Source organism: Mirounga leonina, unplaced genomic scaffold (assembly GCF_011800145.1).
Source record: "Mirounga leonina isolate KUSES-001 unplaced genomic scaffold, KU_Mleo_1.0 Mir_53, whole genome shotgun sequence".
Classification (NCBI taxonomy): Eukaryota; Metazoa; Chordata; class Mammalia; order Carnivora; family Phocidae; genus Mirounga; species Mirounga leonina.
Window position 1 is genome coordinate 94380359 of NW_023270807.1, and position 20606 is coordinate 94400964.

A 20606-nucleotide genomic window follows, 5' to 3' on the forward strand; every position below is an offset into this window, starting at 1 on the left:
CTGCACATGTCCTTCATTTCTGTGAGCCATATATTTTTTCCCCCTTAAGTTGGCCAGAGTAAATATTCCTCCCTACATCCAAATAAACTTAACTAGGGCTCTCCTATTGCCTTTTATTACTGTTTAATTTGAGGAGACAGGAGCTAATTAAGTCTTGTGAACAAATGAGATAGGAAGTTTCTTAAGGGCAGAAACTCTGTCTTATGACTCTATATTCCTTACATAAATTTTTAACAATTCAACTGCATGACAATAATATATGAAAATCCTCATCTAAAAACAAAGAGACAAGAACAGCCATCTAAGATCATCTTTATGATTCTATGTTGCAGTTGAGGATCATTCACTCATTCCATAAACACATTCTGAGTACCAACTGTTGATCATGCACTAAGTTGGGCACAGGAGTTGTGTGTAAGATGGGAAAAATGAAACCCAGGACACCTTCCCTGGCTCCTGTATCTGGAGTTCCACTTTCCGGTTTAACTTGTGTCTTATATAATGATGGTACCTAGTATTAATTTGTACTTTTATTTCTGAAGGGTTTTCAAATATAACACATTACTTGTTATTCCAATTGGATACATGGGAGAGCTGCTGTTAGGTCATGTGACCAAGATCAAAACCAGAGCTACAGTGAGAAGACAGGTCCCTCGACTTACAGTGACGTTCCTTCCCTCTCTACCACAATGAGAAACATTTCCTTCAGGACACAATTAAATACTGGTATTATATTTTATTTAATTCCCACATTACATCCAACTCATAGGTTATTCTTTTGTTGTGCAAGATAAAGGCAGTTTCTGAGTGTTTGCTAGACGAAAACAACAGAAGGACTAGCTGGTTCTGGGACATTTGATTAGCAAATAGCTATGTAGTGGACACTAGTGCAATGCATTGAGCTACTCTGTGTTAATAATGCCAGTCAAGGGGTGCCTGGGTGGTTCAGTTGGTTAAGTGTCTGCCTTCGGCTCGGTCATGACTCCAGGCCCCATGTCGGGCTCCCTGCTCAGCGGGGAATCTGCTTCTCCCTCTCCATCTGCCCCTCCTCGCCCCACTTGTGCTCTCTCAAATAAAAAAAAATAATAATAACGCCAGTCAAGACACACACAGTCCCTGCCCTCGTTAAGTTTATGGTGTTGTGGGAGAACAGGTTAAGTGCCACATGTGTAGTGGGTGCTAGGATGAGCAGATCCAGCACATACTCAAGTTCTCAAAATTTTTACGTTCACAAAGAATCTGAATTGAATTTCTGTCTCTCTCAAACATTTGTATCTTGATTAAAACTGATCAGCCTTGGTTTTTCCCTCATTTCAGAGCCAATGTCCCTTCATCTTCACAGTATCACCTCTCTCTAAATTCCCCCCTTTCTTCATTATGGTGCCCCTTCCAAATTCTGAATTTCTAAGGAGATGCCCAACACCTTTCTGACCCATGGGGCATTCACAAAAACCCTGATGGACCCTCAGCGGTCCTCAGAGGTCCATAAAAAATTTCCTTTCAATTTTTTGAAAGCAGAAAGTTGTGTCTGTTACATTGTCAGCACTCCAGGACAGGACCAGGGGGTCAAGAGCCAAAGGGTACACCATGGAATTTCTTCTTTAGGAATGCATTTCTGGCAAGCACCATGTATGATGCGCCCTTCTGATGTTTTGCTTCCAGGATCAACAGAAATAGAAAAAACTTTTCAACTTTCTTCAAAACCCAGTGCCATGAAATTGGCTTAGTAAAAGGAATAACAATAGTAGCAGCAAGTTACAAGGCAAAACTCGGCTACAATTTGTTGAAAGGGCAGTTGATACAAAGACTAGATTTTCTATCAGGTCAGAGTCCACATTTGTCAGTTGCTAAAATGTACAACTTTCTGGCCAGTCTTAAAGATGCTACTGTCAACTGGCTTTTTTGAAAAAGGAATCTGTATAAGAGTATCATCTTCATGTATAGTTACTGCTAATATAGGCAGATCGGAGTAATGCTAGGATGGTTTGCAGAGGAGAGGAGTAAGACCATTAAGAGATTTTATACTCAGTACATTTCTAAACTCTGGCAGGTGAGAGAGATCTGAAAGACTACAAAATGTAAAATGAGGTCAAGCACTGATTTAAAAGTCTGTGTATGTCTTTGATTATAATACCTAGCACTCGTTCAGAGAATTTGCTAACATTAACTACTCTTCACAGCATGCTTGTTCTATAATATCAACAGCTGCATTTTGTCTTCATTGGTGAAGATGCATAAAAAGGGAGCGAAAAGATTGTTCATATCTGGAAAGGAAGGGGAGACAGAACTGGTTTCTAAATCTTGCATTTATAGTAGATTATTAAGAGTTCCAGCTTAGAGAAAAGATAAACCCAGGTTCAAACTCAAGCTCTACCATTTAATATCTATGTGACCCTAGGCAAACTTCCATGTCTCAAGTTCTCCGCCTGGAAAAAAAAAAAAAAGAATATGTGATTGATTGCAAAAATGGGCCCAATTGTTCAGCATTGCTATACTCATGCCTTTTGCCATGCTGTTTCGCAATGCTATCCCAAGGGATAGAGTGCATAATTCCCCATCCTTACACTTAGCTATTGAGACTACGTGCTTTGACCAGTGAGACACACAGCGAGCAGAATGTTGAAATGGACGTATGCAGTCAGGCTTGTTCAGAGTTTGCAATCAGAGCTTGCAGCCCTTTAATCACCAACAGAACATGCCCAGCCCAGCCTGTTGGAGGACAGGAGAAAAATAAATGGAGAAATTGCATTGCCCATTCACCTGAACCAGGGCCAGGCTACATCAGTCATCAGCTAGCCAAATCCTACATGCCATAAGCCAGTCCAGCCAAGATTGGCAGATCCGTTTAGCCAATCACTCTAGATGTAAAAAGAGTAACTAGTTATTTTTGTATGCCACTGAGGTTTTGTGGGTTCTTGTTATGCAGCATTGCTGTGATAGTAGGTAAGTGATACATGATGGTAAAACCTATCACATACGTATTAATGTGAGAAAATACATGTAAATCACTTAGCACAATACTTAATGGTAATATAATAATAAGAGTGGAAATGTGTGCTGTTGTTTTGAAGAAACAATTACAGAATATGCAAAGGTATTGGCAGTTCATCTATGCATCCTTAACAGGACCTGTCTCACTGGAGTTTTTTTTATGGAATCATGCAATTGTATTTCCACCGTTTGCAAAGAACCAAGCTGATGATCCAATTGTATTTTTTTAATTTTATAAGTACCCTGGGATCTGTTCTCACAAGTAAAACAGTTCTTTTCCTTCTAGAAGATTTGCTTTGTTAAATTTTTTTTTAAATACAAGACACACACACACACATAGTAGAAAAAGACATTCAAGATGATCCTCTCAGTAGATGCAGAAAAAGCAATTGACAAAGTACAGCATCCTTCCTTGATTAAAACTCTTCAGAGTGTAGGGATAGAGGGTACATACCTCAATATCATAAAAGCCATCTATGAAAAACCCACAGTGAAAATCATTCTCAATGGGGAAAAACTGAGAGCTTTCCCCCTAAGGTCAGGAACATGGCAGGGATGTCCACTATCACCACTGCTATTCAACATAGTACTAGAAGTCCTAGTCACAGCAATCAAACAACAAAAAGAAATAAAAGACATCCGAATCGGCAAAGAAGAAGTCAAACTCTCACTCTTTGCAGATGATATGATACTTTATGTGGAAAACCCAAAAGACTCCACCCCAAAACTGCTAGAACTCATATAGGAATTCAGTAAAGTGGCAGGATATAGAATCAGTAGTGCACAGAAATCAGTGGCATTCCTATACACCAACAACATGACAGAGGAAAGAGAAATTAAGGAGTCGATCCCATTTACAACTGCACCCAAAACCATAAGATACCTAGGAATAAATCTAACCAAAGAGACAAAGGATCTGTACTCAGAAAACTATAAAATACTCATGAAAGAAATTGAGGAAGACACAAAGAAATGGAAAAACGTTCCATGCTCATGGATTGGAAGAACAAATACTGTGAAGATGTCAATGCTACCTAGAGCAATCTACACATTCAATGTAATCCCTATCAAAATACCATCCACTTTTTTCAAAGAAATGGAACAAATAATCCTAAAACTTGTATGGAACCAGAAAAGACCCCGCAAAGCCAGAGGAATGTTGAAAAAGAAAAGCAAAGCTGGCGGCATCACAATTCCAGACTTCCAGCTCTATTACAAAGCTGTCATCATCAAGACAGTATGGTACTGGCACAAAAACAGACACATAGATCAATGGAACAGAATAGAGAGCCCAGAAATGGACCCTCAACTCTATGGTCAACTAATCTTTGACAAAGCAGGAAAGAATGTCCAATGGCAAAAAGACAGTCTCTTCACCAAATGGTGTTGGGAAAATGGGATAGCCACATGCAGAAGAATGAAACTGGACCATTTCCTACACCACACACAAAAATAGACTCAGAATGGTTGAAAGACCTAACTGTGAGACAGGAGTCCATCAAAATCCTAAAGGAGAACACAGGCAGCAACCTCTTCGACCTCAGCCGCAGCAACTTCTTCCTAGAAACATCGCCAAAGGCAAGGGAAGCAAGGGCAAAAATGAAGTACTGGGACTTCATCAAGATAAAAAGCTTTTGCACAGCAAAGGAAACAGTCAACAAAACCAAAAGACAACCTACAGAATGGGAGAAGATATTTGCAAATGACATATCAGATAAAGGGCTAGTATCCAAAATCTATAAAGGATTTACCAACTCAACACAACACCCAAAGACACACACATTGTGTGATCCAATCACACAATGATCCAATCAAGAAATGAGTAGAAGACATGAACAGACATTTTTCCAAAGAAGACATCCAAATGGCCAACAGACACATGAAAAAGAGCTCAACATCACTTGGCATCAGGGAAATCCAAATCAAAACTTCAATGAGATACCACCTCACACCAGTCAGAATGGCTAAAATTAATGAGTCAGGAAATGACAGATGTCGGCAGGGATGCGGAGAAAGGGGAACCCTCCTACACTGTTGGTGGGAATGCAAGCTGGTGCAGCCACTCTGGAAAACAGTATGGAGGTTCCTCAAAAAGCTGAAAATAGAGCTACCATACGATCCAGCAATTGCACTACTGGGTATTTACACCAAAGATACAAATGTAGGGATCCGAAGGGGTACGTGCACCCCGATGTTTATAGCAGCAATGTCCACAATAGCCAAACTGTGGAAAGAGCCAATATTTCCATCAACAGATGAATGGATAAAGAAGATGTGCTATAAATAGGGGGTGGAGCAAGATGGCGGAGGAGTAGGAGACCTGGATTTCCTCTCCTCTCAGGAATTCAGCTGGATAGGGATCAAACCATTCTGAACACCTACAAACTCAACAGGAGATCGAAGAAAAGAAGAGCAACAACTCTCTCATCAGAAAAGCGACCACCTTCTGGAAGGTAGGACGTGCGGAGAAGTGAATCCGAGGCGATATTCGGGAGGATAGACGGCGGGGGAGGGGCCTCCGTCGGCCGCTTCTGGCAAGTGATAGAACCACGGAGCACAAAATCGGAACTTTTAAAAGTCTGCTCCACTGAGGGACGTCACTCTGGTGGCTAAGCGGGGGGTGGAACCCTCCGGGACAGTGTGGTCTCAGGACCCTCGGGGTCACAGAAAGACCAGGGGTGCCTGAGTGTGGCAGAGATCCCAGGTATCGGAGCAGGGAAACCGGCTGCAGAGGCGGAGCCCAGGCGCGGGCTCTCAGCTCGGGGTGGCCATTAACCGTGATCCGCGGCACAGTCGGGCCCCTGCTGCTCCAGCAGGGACCCAACAAGCGGCAGATCCGGGGAGACTCACCTTCCTCCCCCGGGAGGAGCCGCGCGGGAGTGCACCGCAGGGATCTGCTGGGTTTGGACGCTCCACACGGGCTCGGGTGCCAGAGATAGAAACGCGCGGTCACAGGCCGGGTGAGCACGGAGTGCGGCCGGAGACCGGGGAGACGGGAGTGACTGACGGCTTTTCTCTGGGGGCTCACTGAGGAGCGGGGCCCCGAGTTCTCGGCTCCTCTGGGGCGGAGATTGGGAGGCCGCCATTTTCACTCTCCGCCTCCAAAGCTGTACGGAAAGCTCGCAGGGAACAAAAGCCCCGGAGAGCAAACCCGAGCAGATTACTTAGCCCGGAGGGGGCAAGGGCGGGGCAATTCCGCCTCCGGCAGAGACATTTGGAAACCACGGCAACAGGCCCCTCCCCAGAAGATCAGCGAGAACAGCCAGCCAAGACCAAGTTTACCGATCAATGAGAACGGCAGAACTCCAGGGCTAGGGGACTACTGCACATAGAACTCATGGCTTTTTTACCATGATTCTTTAGTCTTTCAAAGTTAATTTTTTTTTACTGTCTTTTTTTCTTTCTTTTTTTTTTTTTGAGTTTTTCTTTTTCCCCTTTTCAACCATCTTATCAATCCCTTTTTTTAAAAAACATTTTTATTTTTCATTTTTAGAGTCATATTCTATCGCTTCATAGTAGTTAGCCGTATTTTTGGCATATATATATATAAGTTGTTCTCTCTTTAAAATTTTGAGATAGTTTCTTCTAACAGATTAAAATATACCCTAAATCTCGAGTATATGGTTTTTTCTACTCCCCTGCCTGATCACATTCTCTCCCTTTTTTTTCTTTTTTCTCTTTTTTTAAATCCTCTTCTTTCTTTTTTCAAACAACTTCTTATCAATTCCTTTTATAAAATTTTTTATAATTTCCATCTTTACAGTCATATTCCATCCCTTCATCATATCAACCCTTATTTTTTTGTACATATATAAGTTTTTCTTTCTTTAAAATTTTGGGAGGCACTTTCCTCTAAAGACCAAAATTCACCCCAAATCTAGTGTGTGGCACTGATCTATATACCAGCCTGATCATATTTGATCATATTCTGGTTTTTTTGTTGTTGTTGTTGTTTTGTTTTGTTTATTTTTGCTTGTTTTTATCTTTTTCTTTTTCTTTTTCTTTTTTTTCTTTTTCTTTTTTCTCTCTTTCCGTTTCTTTTTCCACAGCTTCAGGTCTTTTCTGATTTGTTTAGAGTATATTTTCTGGGGACGTTGTTACTCTGCTAGCATTTTGTTCTCTCATTAATCTATTCTCCTCTGCACAAAATGACAAGACGGAAAAAATTACCTCAACAAAAACAACAAGAGGTAGTACCGACTGCCAGGGACCTACTCAATGCGGACATTAGTACGATGTCAGATCTAGAGTTCAGAATCATCACTTTAAAGATACTAGCTGGGCTTGAAAAAAATATGGAAGTTATTAGAGAAACCCTTTCTGGAGAAGTAAAAGAACTAAAATCTAACCAAGTAGAAATCAAAAAGGCTATTAATGAGGTGCAATCAAAAATGGGGGCGCTAACTGCTAGGATAAATGAGGCAGAAGAGAGAATCAGTAATATAGAAGACCAAATGATGGAAAATAAAGAAGCTGAGAAAAAGAGAGATAAACAACTACTGGATCACGAGGGCAGAATTCGAGAGATAAGTGATACCATAAGACGAAACATTAGAATAATTGGGATCCCAGAAGAAGAAGAAAGAGAGAGAGGGGCAGAAGGTATATTGGAACAAATTATAGCAGAGAACTGCCCTAATTTGGGGAAGGAAACAGGCATCAAAATCCAGGAAGCACAGAGAACCCCTCTCAAAATCAATAAAAATACGTCAACACCCCGACATCTAATAGTAAAACTTACGAGTCTCAGAGACAAAGGGAAAATCCTGAAAGCAGCTCAGGAGAAGAGATATGTAACCTACAATGGTAGAAACATTAGATTGGCAACAGACCTATCCACAGAGACCTGGCAGGCCAGAAAGGACTGGCAGGATATATTCAGAGCACTAAATGAGAAAAATATGCAGCCAAGAATACTATATCCAGCTAGGCTGTCACTGAATATTGAAGGAGAGATAAAAAGCTTCCAGGACAAACAAAAACTAAAGGAATTTGCAAACACAAAACCAGCCCTACAAGAAATCTTGAAAGGGGTCCTCTAAGCAAAGAGAGACCCTAAAAGCAACATAGACCAGAAAGGAACACAGACAATATACGGTAACAGTCACCTTACAGGCAATACAATGGCACTAAATTCCTATCTTTCAATAGTTACCCTGAATGTAAATGGGCTAAATGCCCCAATCAAAAGACACAGGCTATCAGACTGGATTAAAAAACAAGACCCATCAATATGCTGTCTGCAAGAGACTCATTTTAGAACCAAAGACACCCCCAGATTGAAATTGAGTGGATGGAAAACCATTTACCATGCTAATGGACACCAAAAGAAAGCTGGGGTGGCAATCCTTATATCAGACAAATTAGATTTTAAACCAAAGACTGTAATAAGAGATGAGGAAGGACATTATATCCTACTTAAAGGGTCTATCCAACAAGAAGATCTAACAATTGTAAATATCTATGCCCCTAACATGGGAGCAGCCAATTATATAAGGCAATTAATAACAAAAACAAAGAAACACATCGACAACAATACAATAATAGTGGGGGACTTTAACACCCCCCTCACTGAAATGGACAGATCGTCTAAGTAAAAGATCAACAAGGAAATAAAGACCTTAAATGACACACTGGACCAAATGGACTTCACAGACATATTCAGAACATTCCATCCCAAAGCAACGGAATACACATTCTTCTTTAGTGCCCATGGAACATTCTCCAGAATAGATCACATCCTAGGTCATAAATCAGGTCTCAATTGGTACCAAAAGATTGGGATCATTCCCTGCCTATTTTCAGACCACAATGCTTTGAAACTAGAACTCAATCACAAGAGGAAAGTCGGAAAGAACTCAAATACATGGAGGCTAAAGAGCATCCTACTGAAGAATGAATGGGTCAACCAGGAAATTAAAGAAGAATTTAAAAAATACATGGAAACCAATGAAAATGAAAACACAACTTTTCAAAATCTTTGGGATGCAGCAAAGGCAGTCCTAAGAGGAAAGTATATAGCAATACAAGTCTTTCTCAAGAAACAAGAAAGGTCTCAAGTACACAACCTAACCCTACATCTAAAGGAGCTGGAGAAAGAACAGCAAATAAAGCCTAAACCCAGCAGGAGAAGAGAAATCATAAAGATCAGAGCAGAAATCAATGAAATAGAAACTAAAAGAACAGTAGAACAGATCAACGAAACTAGGAGCTGGTTCTTTGAAAGAATTAACAAGATTGATAAACCCCTGGCCAGACTTATCAAAAAGAAAAGAGAAATGACCCAAATCAACAAAATCATGAATGAAAGAGGAGAGATCACAACCAACACCAAAGAAATACAAACAATTATAAGAACATATTATGAGCAACTCTATGCCAGCAAATTAGATAACCTGGAAGAAATGGATGCATTCCTAGAGATGTATCAACTACCAAAACTGAACCAGGAAGAAATAGAAAACCTGAACAGACCTATAACCACTAAGGAAATTGAAGCAGTCATCAAAAATCTCCCAAAAAACAAAAGCCCACAGCCAGATGGCTTCCCAGGGGAATTCTACCAAACATTTAAAGAAAAATTAATACCTATTCTTCTGAAACTGTTCCAAAAAATAGAAATGGAAGGAAAACTTCCAAACTCATTTTATGAGGCCAGCATTACCTTGATCCCAAAACCAGACAAAGACCCCATCAAAAAGGGGGATTACAGACCAATATCCCTGATGAACATGGATGCAAAAATTCTCACCAAAATACTAGCCAATAGGATCCAACAATACATTAAAAGGATTATTCACCACGACCAAGTGGGATTTAACCCTGGGCTGCAAGGTTGGTTCAACATCCGCAAATCAATCAATGTGATACAATACATTAACAAAAGAAAGAACAAGAATCATATGATCCTTTCAATAGATGCAGAAAAAGCTTTTGACAAAGTACAGCATCCTTTCTTGATCAAAACTCTTCAGAGTATAGGCATAGAGGGTACATACCTCAATATCATAAAAGCCATCTATGAAAAACCTACAGCGAATATCATACTCAATGGGGAAAAACTGAGAGCTTTCCCCCTAAGGTCAGGAACATGGCAGGGATGGCCACTATCACCCCTGCTATTCAACATAGTATTGGAAGTCCTAGCCACAGCAATCAGACAACAAAAAGAAATCAAAGGCATCCAAATTGGCAAAGAAGAAGTCAAACTCTCACTCTTTGCAGATGATATGATACTTTATGTGGAAAACCCCAAAGACTCCACCCCAAAACTGCTAGACCTCATACAGGAATTCAGTAAAGTGGCAGGATATAGAATCAATGCACAGAAATCAGTGGCATTCCTATACACCAACAACAAGACAGAGGAAAGAGAAATTGAGGAGTCGATCCCATTTACAATTGTACCCAAAACCATAAGATACCTAGGAATAAATCTAACCAAAGAGACAAAGGATCTGTACTCAGAAAACTATAAAATACTCATGAAAGAAATTGAGGAAGACACAAAGAAATAGAAAAACGTTCCATGCTCATGGATTGGAAGAACAAATATTGTGAAGATGTCAATGCTACGTAGAGCAATCTACACATTCAATGTAATCCCTATCAAAATACCATCCACTTTTTTCAAAGAAATGGAACAAATAATCCTAAAACTTGTATGGAACCAGAAAAGACCCCGCAAAGCCAGAGGAATGTTGAAAAAGAAAAGCAAAGCTGGCGGCATCACAATTCCAGACTTCCAGCTCTATTACAAAGCTGTCATCATCAAGACAGTATGGTACTGGCACAAAAACAGACACATAGATCAATGGAACAGAATGGAGAGCCCAGAAATGGACCCTCAACCGTATGGTCAACTCATCTTTGACAAAGCAGGAAAGAATGTCCAATGGAAAAAAGACAGTCTCTTCAGTAAATGGTGTTGGGAAAATTGGATAGCCACATGCAGAAGAATGAAACTGGACTATTTCCTTACACCACACACAAAAATAGACTCCAAATGGTTGAAAGACCTCAATGTGAGACAGGAGTCCTTCAAAATCCTAAAGGAGAACACAGGCAGCAACCTCTTTGACCTCAGCCGAAGCAACTTCTTCCTAGAAACATCGCCAAAGGCAAGGGAAGCAAGGGCAAAAATGAACTATTGGGACTTCATCAAGATAAAAAGCTTTTGCACAGCAGAGGAAACAGTCAACAAAACCAAAAGACAACCGACAGAATGGGAGAAGATATTTGCAAATGACATATCAGATAAAGGGCTAGTATCCAAAATCTATAAAGAACTCATCAAACTCAACACCCAAAGAACAAATGATCCAATCAAGAAATGGGCAGAAGATATGAACAGACATTTTTCCAAAGAAGACATCCAAATGGCCAACAGACACATGAAAAAATGCTCAATATCGCTCGGCATCAGGGAAATCCAAATCAAAACCTCAATGAGATACCACCTCACACCAGTCAGAATGGCTAAAATTAACAAGTCAGGAAACAACAGATGTCGGCGGGGATGCGGAGAAAGGGGAACCCTCCTACACTGTTGGTGGGAATGCAAGCTGGTGCAGCCACTCTGGAAAACAGTATGGAGGTTCCTCAAAAAGTTGAAAATAGAGCTACCATATGATCCAGCAATTGCACTACTGGGTATTTACCCCAAAGATACAAAAGTAGGGATCCGAAAGGGTACGTGCACCCCGATGTTTATAGCAGCAATGTCCACAATAGCCAAACTGTGGAAAGAGCCAAGATGTCCATCGACAGATGAATGGCTAAAGAAGATGTGGTATATATATACAATAGAATATTATGCAGCCATCAAAAGGAATGAGATCTTGCCATTTGCAACGACGTGGATGGAACTGGAGGGTATTATGTTGAGTGAAATAAGTCGAACAGAGAAAGACATGTATCATATGATCTCACTGATATGAGGAATTCTTAATCGCAGGAAACAAACTGAGGGTTGCTGGAGTGGGGGGTGGGGTGGGAGGGATGGGGTGACTGGGTGATAGACACTGGGGAGGGTATGTGCTCTGGTAAGCACTGTGAATTGTGCAAGACTGTTGAATCTCAGATCTGTACCTCTGAAACAAATAATGCAATATATGTTAAGAAAAAACAAGAAGAAGAAGAAGAAGAAGAAGGTAGCGGGAGGGGAAGAATGAAGCGGGGGAAATCAGAGGGGTAGACGAACCATGAGAGACGATGGACTCTGAAAAACAAACTGAGGGTTCTAGAGGGGAGGGGGGTGGGAGGATGGGTTAGCCTGGTGGTGGGTATTGAGAAGGGCACATTCTGCATGGAGCACTGGGTGTTATGCACAAACAATGAATCATGGAACACTACATCTAAAACTAATGATGTAATGTATGGGGATTAACATAAGAATAAAAAAAAAAGATGTGGTATAAATATACAATGGAATATTATGCAGCTATAAAAAAAGAAATCTTGCCATTTGCAACGATGTGGATGGAACTGGAGGGTATTATGCTGAGCGAAATAAGTCAATCAGAGAAAGACATGTATCATATGACCTCACTGATATGAGGAATTCTTAATCTCAGGAAACAAACTGAGGGTTGCTGGGGTGGTGGGGGGTGGGAGGGATGGGGTAGCTGGGTGATAGACATTGGGGATGGTATGTGCTATGGTGAGTGCTGTGAATTGTGTAAGATTGTTGAATCACAGACCTGTACCTCTGAAACAAATAATACATTATATGTTTAAAAAAAAAAAAGAAAGAAAGCAGGAAGGGAAGAATGAAGGGGGCAAATCGGAGGGGGAGACAAACCATGAGAGACAATGGACTCTGAGAAACAAACTGAGGGTTCTAGAGGGGAGGTGGGTGGGGGGATGGGTTAGCCTGGTGATGGGTATTAAAGAGGGCACGTACTGCATGGAGCATTGGTTGTTATACACAAACAGTGAATCATGGAACACTACATCAAAAACTAATGATATAATGTATGGTGATTAACATAACATAATAATAATTTTAAAAAAAGACATTCAAATTCACTACCTACTGCAAGAAGCCAAAGGCTAGCCTCATGAATAAACCCAAGTTAGGGTGTTTTATTTCAGTGGAGGGCTGGGCAGGGAACAAGAATCACCATCCTTTTTGTTCTTTTCCTATTTGGGTAATCTTCTTGAAACAGTTTAGTAAGATGGTTAAGAAATGTGAGCTTCCAGAGTTTAAATTCTGGTTCTGCCTCTGCCTAGCTCTGTGATCTTGAGCAAATTAAACCCTATAAACCTCTATTAACTCACTCCTTAAGTGGGACAAGAACAGTAACCCCCTAAGTTTGCTTCAAGGATCATGTAATAGGTGCAAAGTCTCTACAGCTGTGCCTGGCACGCAATAGGGAGGCAATGAATATTAGCTACTACTAGTTATTCTAACGAAGGAGCATGTGTTCCATCAGCTTCATTTCTAGCTAGGCTACATTGTAGAGAACACTAAGTAAGGTGAGCTCATAGGCCTTGATTCAAAGCAGCCCTTTGGTGTGGAACTACCTATAGCCACCCTAAGTGTAAATCAAAAACTGAATCTCAGAGGTTACGTTCCAATGCAAGGAAAAGCCACTCACGAGAGAGAAGACACAGGGTTTGGACAAATGCCAAGAGCGGTGTTTCTCAGCTGCTTCCAAGCCATCTTTCCCAGCCTCTTACGAGAGTCCAAAGTGCCTTCTAACTTCACACTGTAGTTTTGTCCATTAGCACAGAGACAAATCAACACTCTTCCCCTAACTAACCAAGAGCACGAATAGAGAAGTGACTTACCTTCCCTTAGACACCAACATTCTTCCCTTTTTGTCTATTTCTCTTATTAAGCCAGTGAAATTAATCAGAGCCACAGTCTACGCCAAGTGATGCTGTCCTGCTCAGGAAGGGAGGACAGGAGAGAACACTCTCCTTCATGGAGCCACTTCCTCCATATCTTCTCTTACCCTCTCTTTCTCCATATGCTCTTGGTGTCAAAGAGATGGCCACTTCATCCCCTCAGGGCTTTTATGAATGCCTCTCTGTTGTGGCCTCCAGAAGCAGTGAAAACAGGTCAGGACATTAATTACATTAGCCCCAATGCCACAGTCAGCCCCACTTCTCTTTCTTATCTTGGATCCCGCTCAGCTATGCTATCCAACCAGGCAGGGTGAACAATGAGCACCAGATGAAAATATGGCCCAAATAATATGCCAGCCCTATAAAACTCATGAAATTTACTGGGCCACCTTATAAAAGTTAACAGTACAAACTTTCTCCCATTATCAATTCAATCTGTTGCTCCCACAGAGAAATTTCAGTCCAAAATGCTGCCCTACCCTATTTCCTTTTACTGACTCAGTTACAGACAGAAGAGGTGGTATTTGGGCCTTCTGGTGGAATCTGGGATTCTTCGTCAGCAGCTGCGCCCTGGGCCGTCTGCCAATATAATCGGAGTAGAGCCTTAGCACCTCCAAAGTTTGATTATTTCAACCCTCAGACTCTCATTTCCTTCTTTTCTAAAATACCTAAGGGTCAACGGAACACATGAGAATATCACAGCACCAGCCTTAATCCCACAGAATTCAGAAGCACAAACAAATTCCCAGTAAGAATCTAAACATCAGTTTCCATCTGAGGGCAGTTCCCAAGCAGAGGATTGCATTTCCCAGAGCCCAACACGTTACACTCCAGATGCTTGTTGCTAGTACCAACTACAGACCATTGTAAAGATTTGGTGTTATCCAGGTCTGCAAAGGAACAAAAGCAGAAAAAGACCTCCGTCTTCCTTTTGATTTCAGGATGCCAGTGAATTCGTACCGAAGGTTAGAATTCAGGTCTTGGGAAGTCAAGTTCACAGGGAGAGAGAAATCCTGTAGGGAGACATGAATTGTGCCACTGTGTGCTGAATGCCATGTTTTGCCTGCACAACTGAGCTTATATACACAAATAGCAACTTAAAAAGATGAAGGATGTTCTACTGCACTCCTTGCACTCTGCTGTTGCCAAGAGTAATCAGCAGTGAAAAGATAAAACCATCAGTATTTGAATTTAAATGTTAAAATAATAATAAATCTTATGGTCTCCCTAAGGTTAGTTTATAATAAAAATAACTTCTTGATCCTGGAAAACTTATCTGGTTTCTTTCTTCCTTTCATTCTCCACTTAATGACTGAAGTTACTATTTCCATGGTGGTCTCCAAACCACACTTGGTTTCTATGTAGATTGGCATGTCACTTCCAACAATTTCACCAGCTGCCTTTTCCTCTCCAGGGGATATGATTAAAATATTAATCCAGTTTCTGGAATAATCTAGCAAGAAAGTTATATAAATCAATCTCCACACAGCAGTTTAGTTGCTCTGAAAGAGGTAACATGTCCTCCCTTTTGTTATCCCACCACAAGAAAGCTTCTAGCAAAGCAGATAAAAATATTTTTACCTCCTTGACCCTCGACCGCTTCCTGATTTCTCAGACCTGAAAATGGGAAATCGCAAGCCCGAGTCCAAAATGTAGGTTTCCAAATGAGAAGATATGAGTTGGAGGAAGACATAGGGGATCATCTACGTCGTGCTCCCTCGGCTGCCCCACTGTCTAGCAGTGAGGCCTTAGCAAAAGTGCCTGTAGACCAGGGGTCTGTTTGGTCCAGGAAAGCTGATGGTGTTCTCTCGGGAGTGCGAAGTCACCCGTTCGTCCTGCTTACTGGAAACCATCCAGAACTGCAAATCCATCAGTCAGCAAGCATTTACTGAAACCGCCTCTGGGCCTAGCATTGGGCTAAATCCTTGCTTTGGAGGAGCTTGCAATCTAATTACTATAATTAGAGACCAATTGCGATTTAACTATGTGACACTAAGTAGGAGTTTTGAAGAAAACGATCACTGTGGGCTGGAGTCGTTGGAAAAGATTTCATGGAGAACGCAGGACTTTGAAGGGAAGAGTAAAATCATGCTAGAGGCTTATGAGGTTGAGAAAATGTGCTTAGGATAAAAGAACACCGTGTGGTGTCGTGGGCTTACCTGAGGAGGAGACGCCCCGAAGCAGGTGGCCATGCTGCGCTCCCCTTGGCGTCCCGCCAGCATAGCGTCTCACTGACAAGACAGCATTTCTCCCAGGTCGAGAAAAAATGTAATCTTTCCTGAAAGTGTTTAGCATTTGAATGCGGACAGTGACATTGCCCCTATAAAAATCAAGCTGACATCCTTAATTTCTTTAGCCCCCCAACAGAGAAATGTCATTGAAAGAAATGACTTTCTACCCTTGCCAGTGCAGGCGGGATTAAAAGCCAGAAGCACTTCCATGTGAAGTCAGGATTGCTGGTGGAGTGACAGGGCTTCTTCCAAAGGGCACAGACAGCCGAGAAAGATCACTGGTAATACCTCCTAGGATTAGGATTACAACAGGCAAGCAGTAGAATTCTGTCCCAATAATTTAGAAAAGGCCTACTGTAGGTTTCAGTCTGCGTAGTTGATAAAAATGGTACTACTTTGTTTTATTATTTCCCCTTAATTATTAACTTGGCATGCATCTGCATATTTTAATTGAACTCTGAGCATTACAGGACCAACGCTTCTCTGGAGGAACGATCCGGTTTATCCAGCTCTCCCCGCCATCAACAACAGAACAGGTGGGCCGGGGTGCAAGCATTTTTCAACATGGCAAACCTGACTTTCTAAAGGAAAAACTGCCAAGGCCCCATTTTCGCCTTCACGTTTAGCTAAATTGCTGACTGGATCAACTAGCGTAGTGGGGTAATTGTGAAAGCTCAACTGTAATTATTATGTAAAACGGAGATGTACCTTTATTTCAGCTTCTCCTTTTGTAAGTTGTTTTTTTTTCCTTTAATGGAGGAAAAACAAGCTTCTCTCATTCCACGTATCATTTGCAGATCAGGTTTTCAAAGCGCACAGAGGTCTTGCTGAAACCTATGTTTCTGAATTGTTTGTCCACACTTCGGCCTAAGGAACCCACAGCAGAGTGGGCTGTGGTAGAAAGGAGTGCAGGGCTTTCTGAGGGCACTGGAAGGCCAGTGAAAGGCAGTGCCATGTTCCCTGGGCTGTGAGGAACCCAGTCCACTGTGCACCACACACAGACCCTGGCGGAAGCCTGGACTCCACCACTCAGTCCCCCAGTCCTCGATTGTGCATGATCCCGTCAGAAGGTCGCAGTTCTGCAGATAGGCTGCAGGCTCCGAGAAGCTGCTTCTCAGCCACTGCCATCCGGGAATTGTGTTTGTTTCACTGACCCCAAGCCTAGGACGCTTCCAGAGCAGCAACTCCGGCGCTTTCCAGCACACATACGTGATGAGTGGTGTGCCTGTGTGGACACACACCCATGGGCGTTCCCAGGATCCTGCACAATCCCCTGGATGCTGGCTCTAACCGCACCCCTTGTCCGAAACGGGAAAGCATGGCAGAATGTTGGACAAGAGAGAATCCTAGGGGAAGGCTCAAATCTGCTCTAAGGTATGCTTTGAGTAAAAATAAATTAATTCATAGATGTCAGCCCATTATTAAGAACAAAATGAAACATTTTCACAGAGTTGCGACATCATGTTGACAATGGCTGCCTTTGACACCAAGCTGCCTGGGATACCGAGCATCGGTGTCACACGAGTCAGCTGCAGCTGGTCAGTCCCCAGGGAGGGCTACCCTGACCGGCGGCCACCAAGGAGGCCAGCTGTCGTCACGCTGCCCTCTCTCTCGACAGAGAAGGGACCGACACCTACGACTGTATGGACTGATAGAGAGCTCCCACTCTGGGGACACCTGTCTGAATTCGAATCCTGACTTCACATTTTCTCCTCTTCCCTGGATGTTTCACAAATACTTCAGTTCTCCTCCTCCTGAAGTAGATGGTAGATTACATCTCCTGCCACCTTGACGTTAGGCACGGCTATGTGACTTATGTGAGCAGAAATGACCTGTCAATTCGGGGCAAAAGCCAGTAAGCACTCCTTACTCAAGAGGGGTCCCTGCTCCCATATAGGAATCCCCTGGAAGCTTTCTAGAAATGCCCAAGGGCGGGCCCATCCCAGACCTCTGGAATCACAATGTGCATTTAATGAGCCCTTGAGCAATTCATATGCACATTCAAGTAGGTGAAGCCCTGATCTAAGACACTGAGCCTTATTCACCATCTTCTCTCGTCCCTGCCACAGTGACTGATGGTGTTCCAGACGGTGCAGTTTAACCTAAACCCCTGGCCTGACCTGAGGTGGACAAGAAGTGAAGCATGAAGGAATTAAAACTTTGTTCTAAGGCACGAAAACCTGAGGGCTATTACCTTGGCATAACCCAGCTGATTCGGCTGACACCGTCACTTAGTACTCTGCGTCCCTGGGCAAGATATTTCATCTCCCTGGGCCTCAGTTTCCCTGATGTAAAGGGGAGATGGTAACAGTACGAGGATTAACAAGGTAACATATGAATAGAACCTGGCAAGTTCGACGTGAATATTAGCTTCTAATATTGACATACTCCGTCCCCCCACAGCTCAAATCTTGCCGAGTGATGTGTAATTCTAGTCTTCTTACCACAGTGACTGTCATGTCAGAACCTTTGTCCCTGGCAAGGCCCCACCCCAAAACACACATACTCCAAGAATGAGTGGGAAATCGCACATCAGAAAGAAATGAAATATTACCCCTTCTTGGAAAAAAAGTGGATCTTATGACAAGTTGGCCCAAGCATCCCTTCCCTGGGTGTTCACATGATGGTCATCTTCTACTCTAGCACCTCCTACTATGCTGTTCCTCACCCTCCCACCTACCTTCCAAACCCCACCAGCCCGTCCAGGCACAGCAGGTGTCTTCCTTCTCCATAAGTCTCCTTCAAATCCTGCTTTACTATGCAACTTAGAACTTACTTGTTTTTTTGTTTTTTGCTTTGTTTTTGCAACTTAAAATTTAGACATAGTATTTGTCTGTTACATGTAAGGCTTTGTCCTGAACTCAATGCTAGGTAAAAAAAACCAAAATTCCTAATAAATGTTTATTTTTGGTCTTTTCTTCAAACTCAGTGTATGTAATTCTAGCACGAAAGGATTATCAAACCATTACAGGGAGAACTGGGGGAGGCACAGTGATGGGGATGGGATGGAGACAGTTTCTGTTTGAGTCCTGGTTTTCAAAAGGGTCCAACAGATTTCTGACATTAGAGTAACTTCTTACAGATGATAAATACTTGATAAAATATTTTATGTGAAAATCATAAATACAATATTTTTATTCTTACTGAAATAAATGGATAAATGATCTTTTCTCCTTGCCTCTTAAAAGTGTATGTAAGGAAACAAAATATTCTAAGCCAGAATAAATATTTTAGGAGCTTGGATTTCTCTTTTGTATTTATAAACTGACTTCAAAAAAAAAAAAAAAACATGGAACTAAAGCAATTTACCACCACTGCCCAATGAGCCACACTCTTCAGTTCCAACGTCCTAGAACTTCAACAAGCACCTTAGAGATCAAACTTCAACATTTTATATTCTCTAGACCAAGGGGGAGCAAACACTGTCCTGAAGAGCCAGACATGAAATATTTTGGGCTTTGGGAGCCACTGGTCTCTGTCACCACCACTTGACCCACTGTAGAAGCACAGGGCAGCTCCAGACCACATGAAAATGGGCATGCTACACTTCAATAAAGCAATTTGTGGACACTGAAATTTAAATTTCATACAATGTTCACAGGTCACTAAAATCTTTTGATTTTTTTTCAACCACTTCAAAACATAAAACCATTTTTAACTTGTTAGTGGTATTAAAAGAGGCAGCAGGCTGGACTTGGCCCGTGGGCCAGATTTTGCTGACTCCTGTTCTAGACTCACAAGTTCATGCTTCTTCAGCCAGATGACAAACTCTCCTAATAGTCATGGACACGTGGTGTTTAGCTCAATATTCACTTAAAAATCAGGTGTGAAATAATCCCATGAGCCTCTTTTTTATTAGCTCAACTTGAAAAAACAGAAGATCCTAAAGATGTCAAACTTTCACCAGAACTTATGCCAGGCTTACCCATAAAAATAACGTCACCCATCACCCTTTTCTTCACCACACACAATTAACAATTTACGAAGTAAAAAATAGTTGGCAGTTGTCTTCATAGATGAAGTCAGTGTAGTCTCATTCCTTTGCCAAAAGGCAGAGAAACCAGTTCTTGATGCCTCTTCTCCCCAAGGCTATTCAAGGCCAGTTGATGCAGAAAGATTGTGAAGGACAAGCTTTGGCTTCAACGTGGATTTTTAACCAGGAACTTTACTACTTTAAAAAAATTTTTAATGATTTTTTTTTTTAAAGAGCCTTGGTTTTTGCTATTTTTACTGAGACTCATTTTAAAAGCGTCTGTGCTTAAAACATTTTAGGTCTAGATGTCTCTATGGAAACCCAAGAGAACTCCACTTTTATGGCCAATGACTACCTACCTAGATTATACGTCCTACTGGATCACTATGGGCCATCTGTGATACCAGAAACATCTCAGACCTATTTTTCCAAAACTCTCTCTTACCAGATATAATTAAATTGATGTATTAGTTTTGCTGAGGAGATCAGGAGAGAAAGAACTTATTTGAGGCTTTCTTTTCATTTTTATTAAGACATCCCTGTTTAAAATATTCTTT

At 41.7% G+C, this 20606-nt stretch overlaps 1 long non-coding RNA gene across 1 annotated transcript; it reads left to right on the forward strand.

Annotated features, from left to right (window-relative positions):
- The first annotated feature begins 12992 nt into the window (after positions 1-12992).
- Positions 12993-18941, forward strand: LOC118000949. Its single transcript, XR_004676585.1, has 2 exons — positions 12993-17450; positions 18146-18941. It is a non-coding gene; the product is annotated as an uncharacterized LOC118000949 (long non-coding RNA).
- Positions 18942-20606: the final 1665 nt, after the last annotated feature.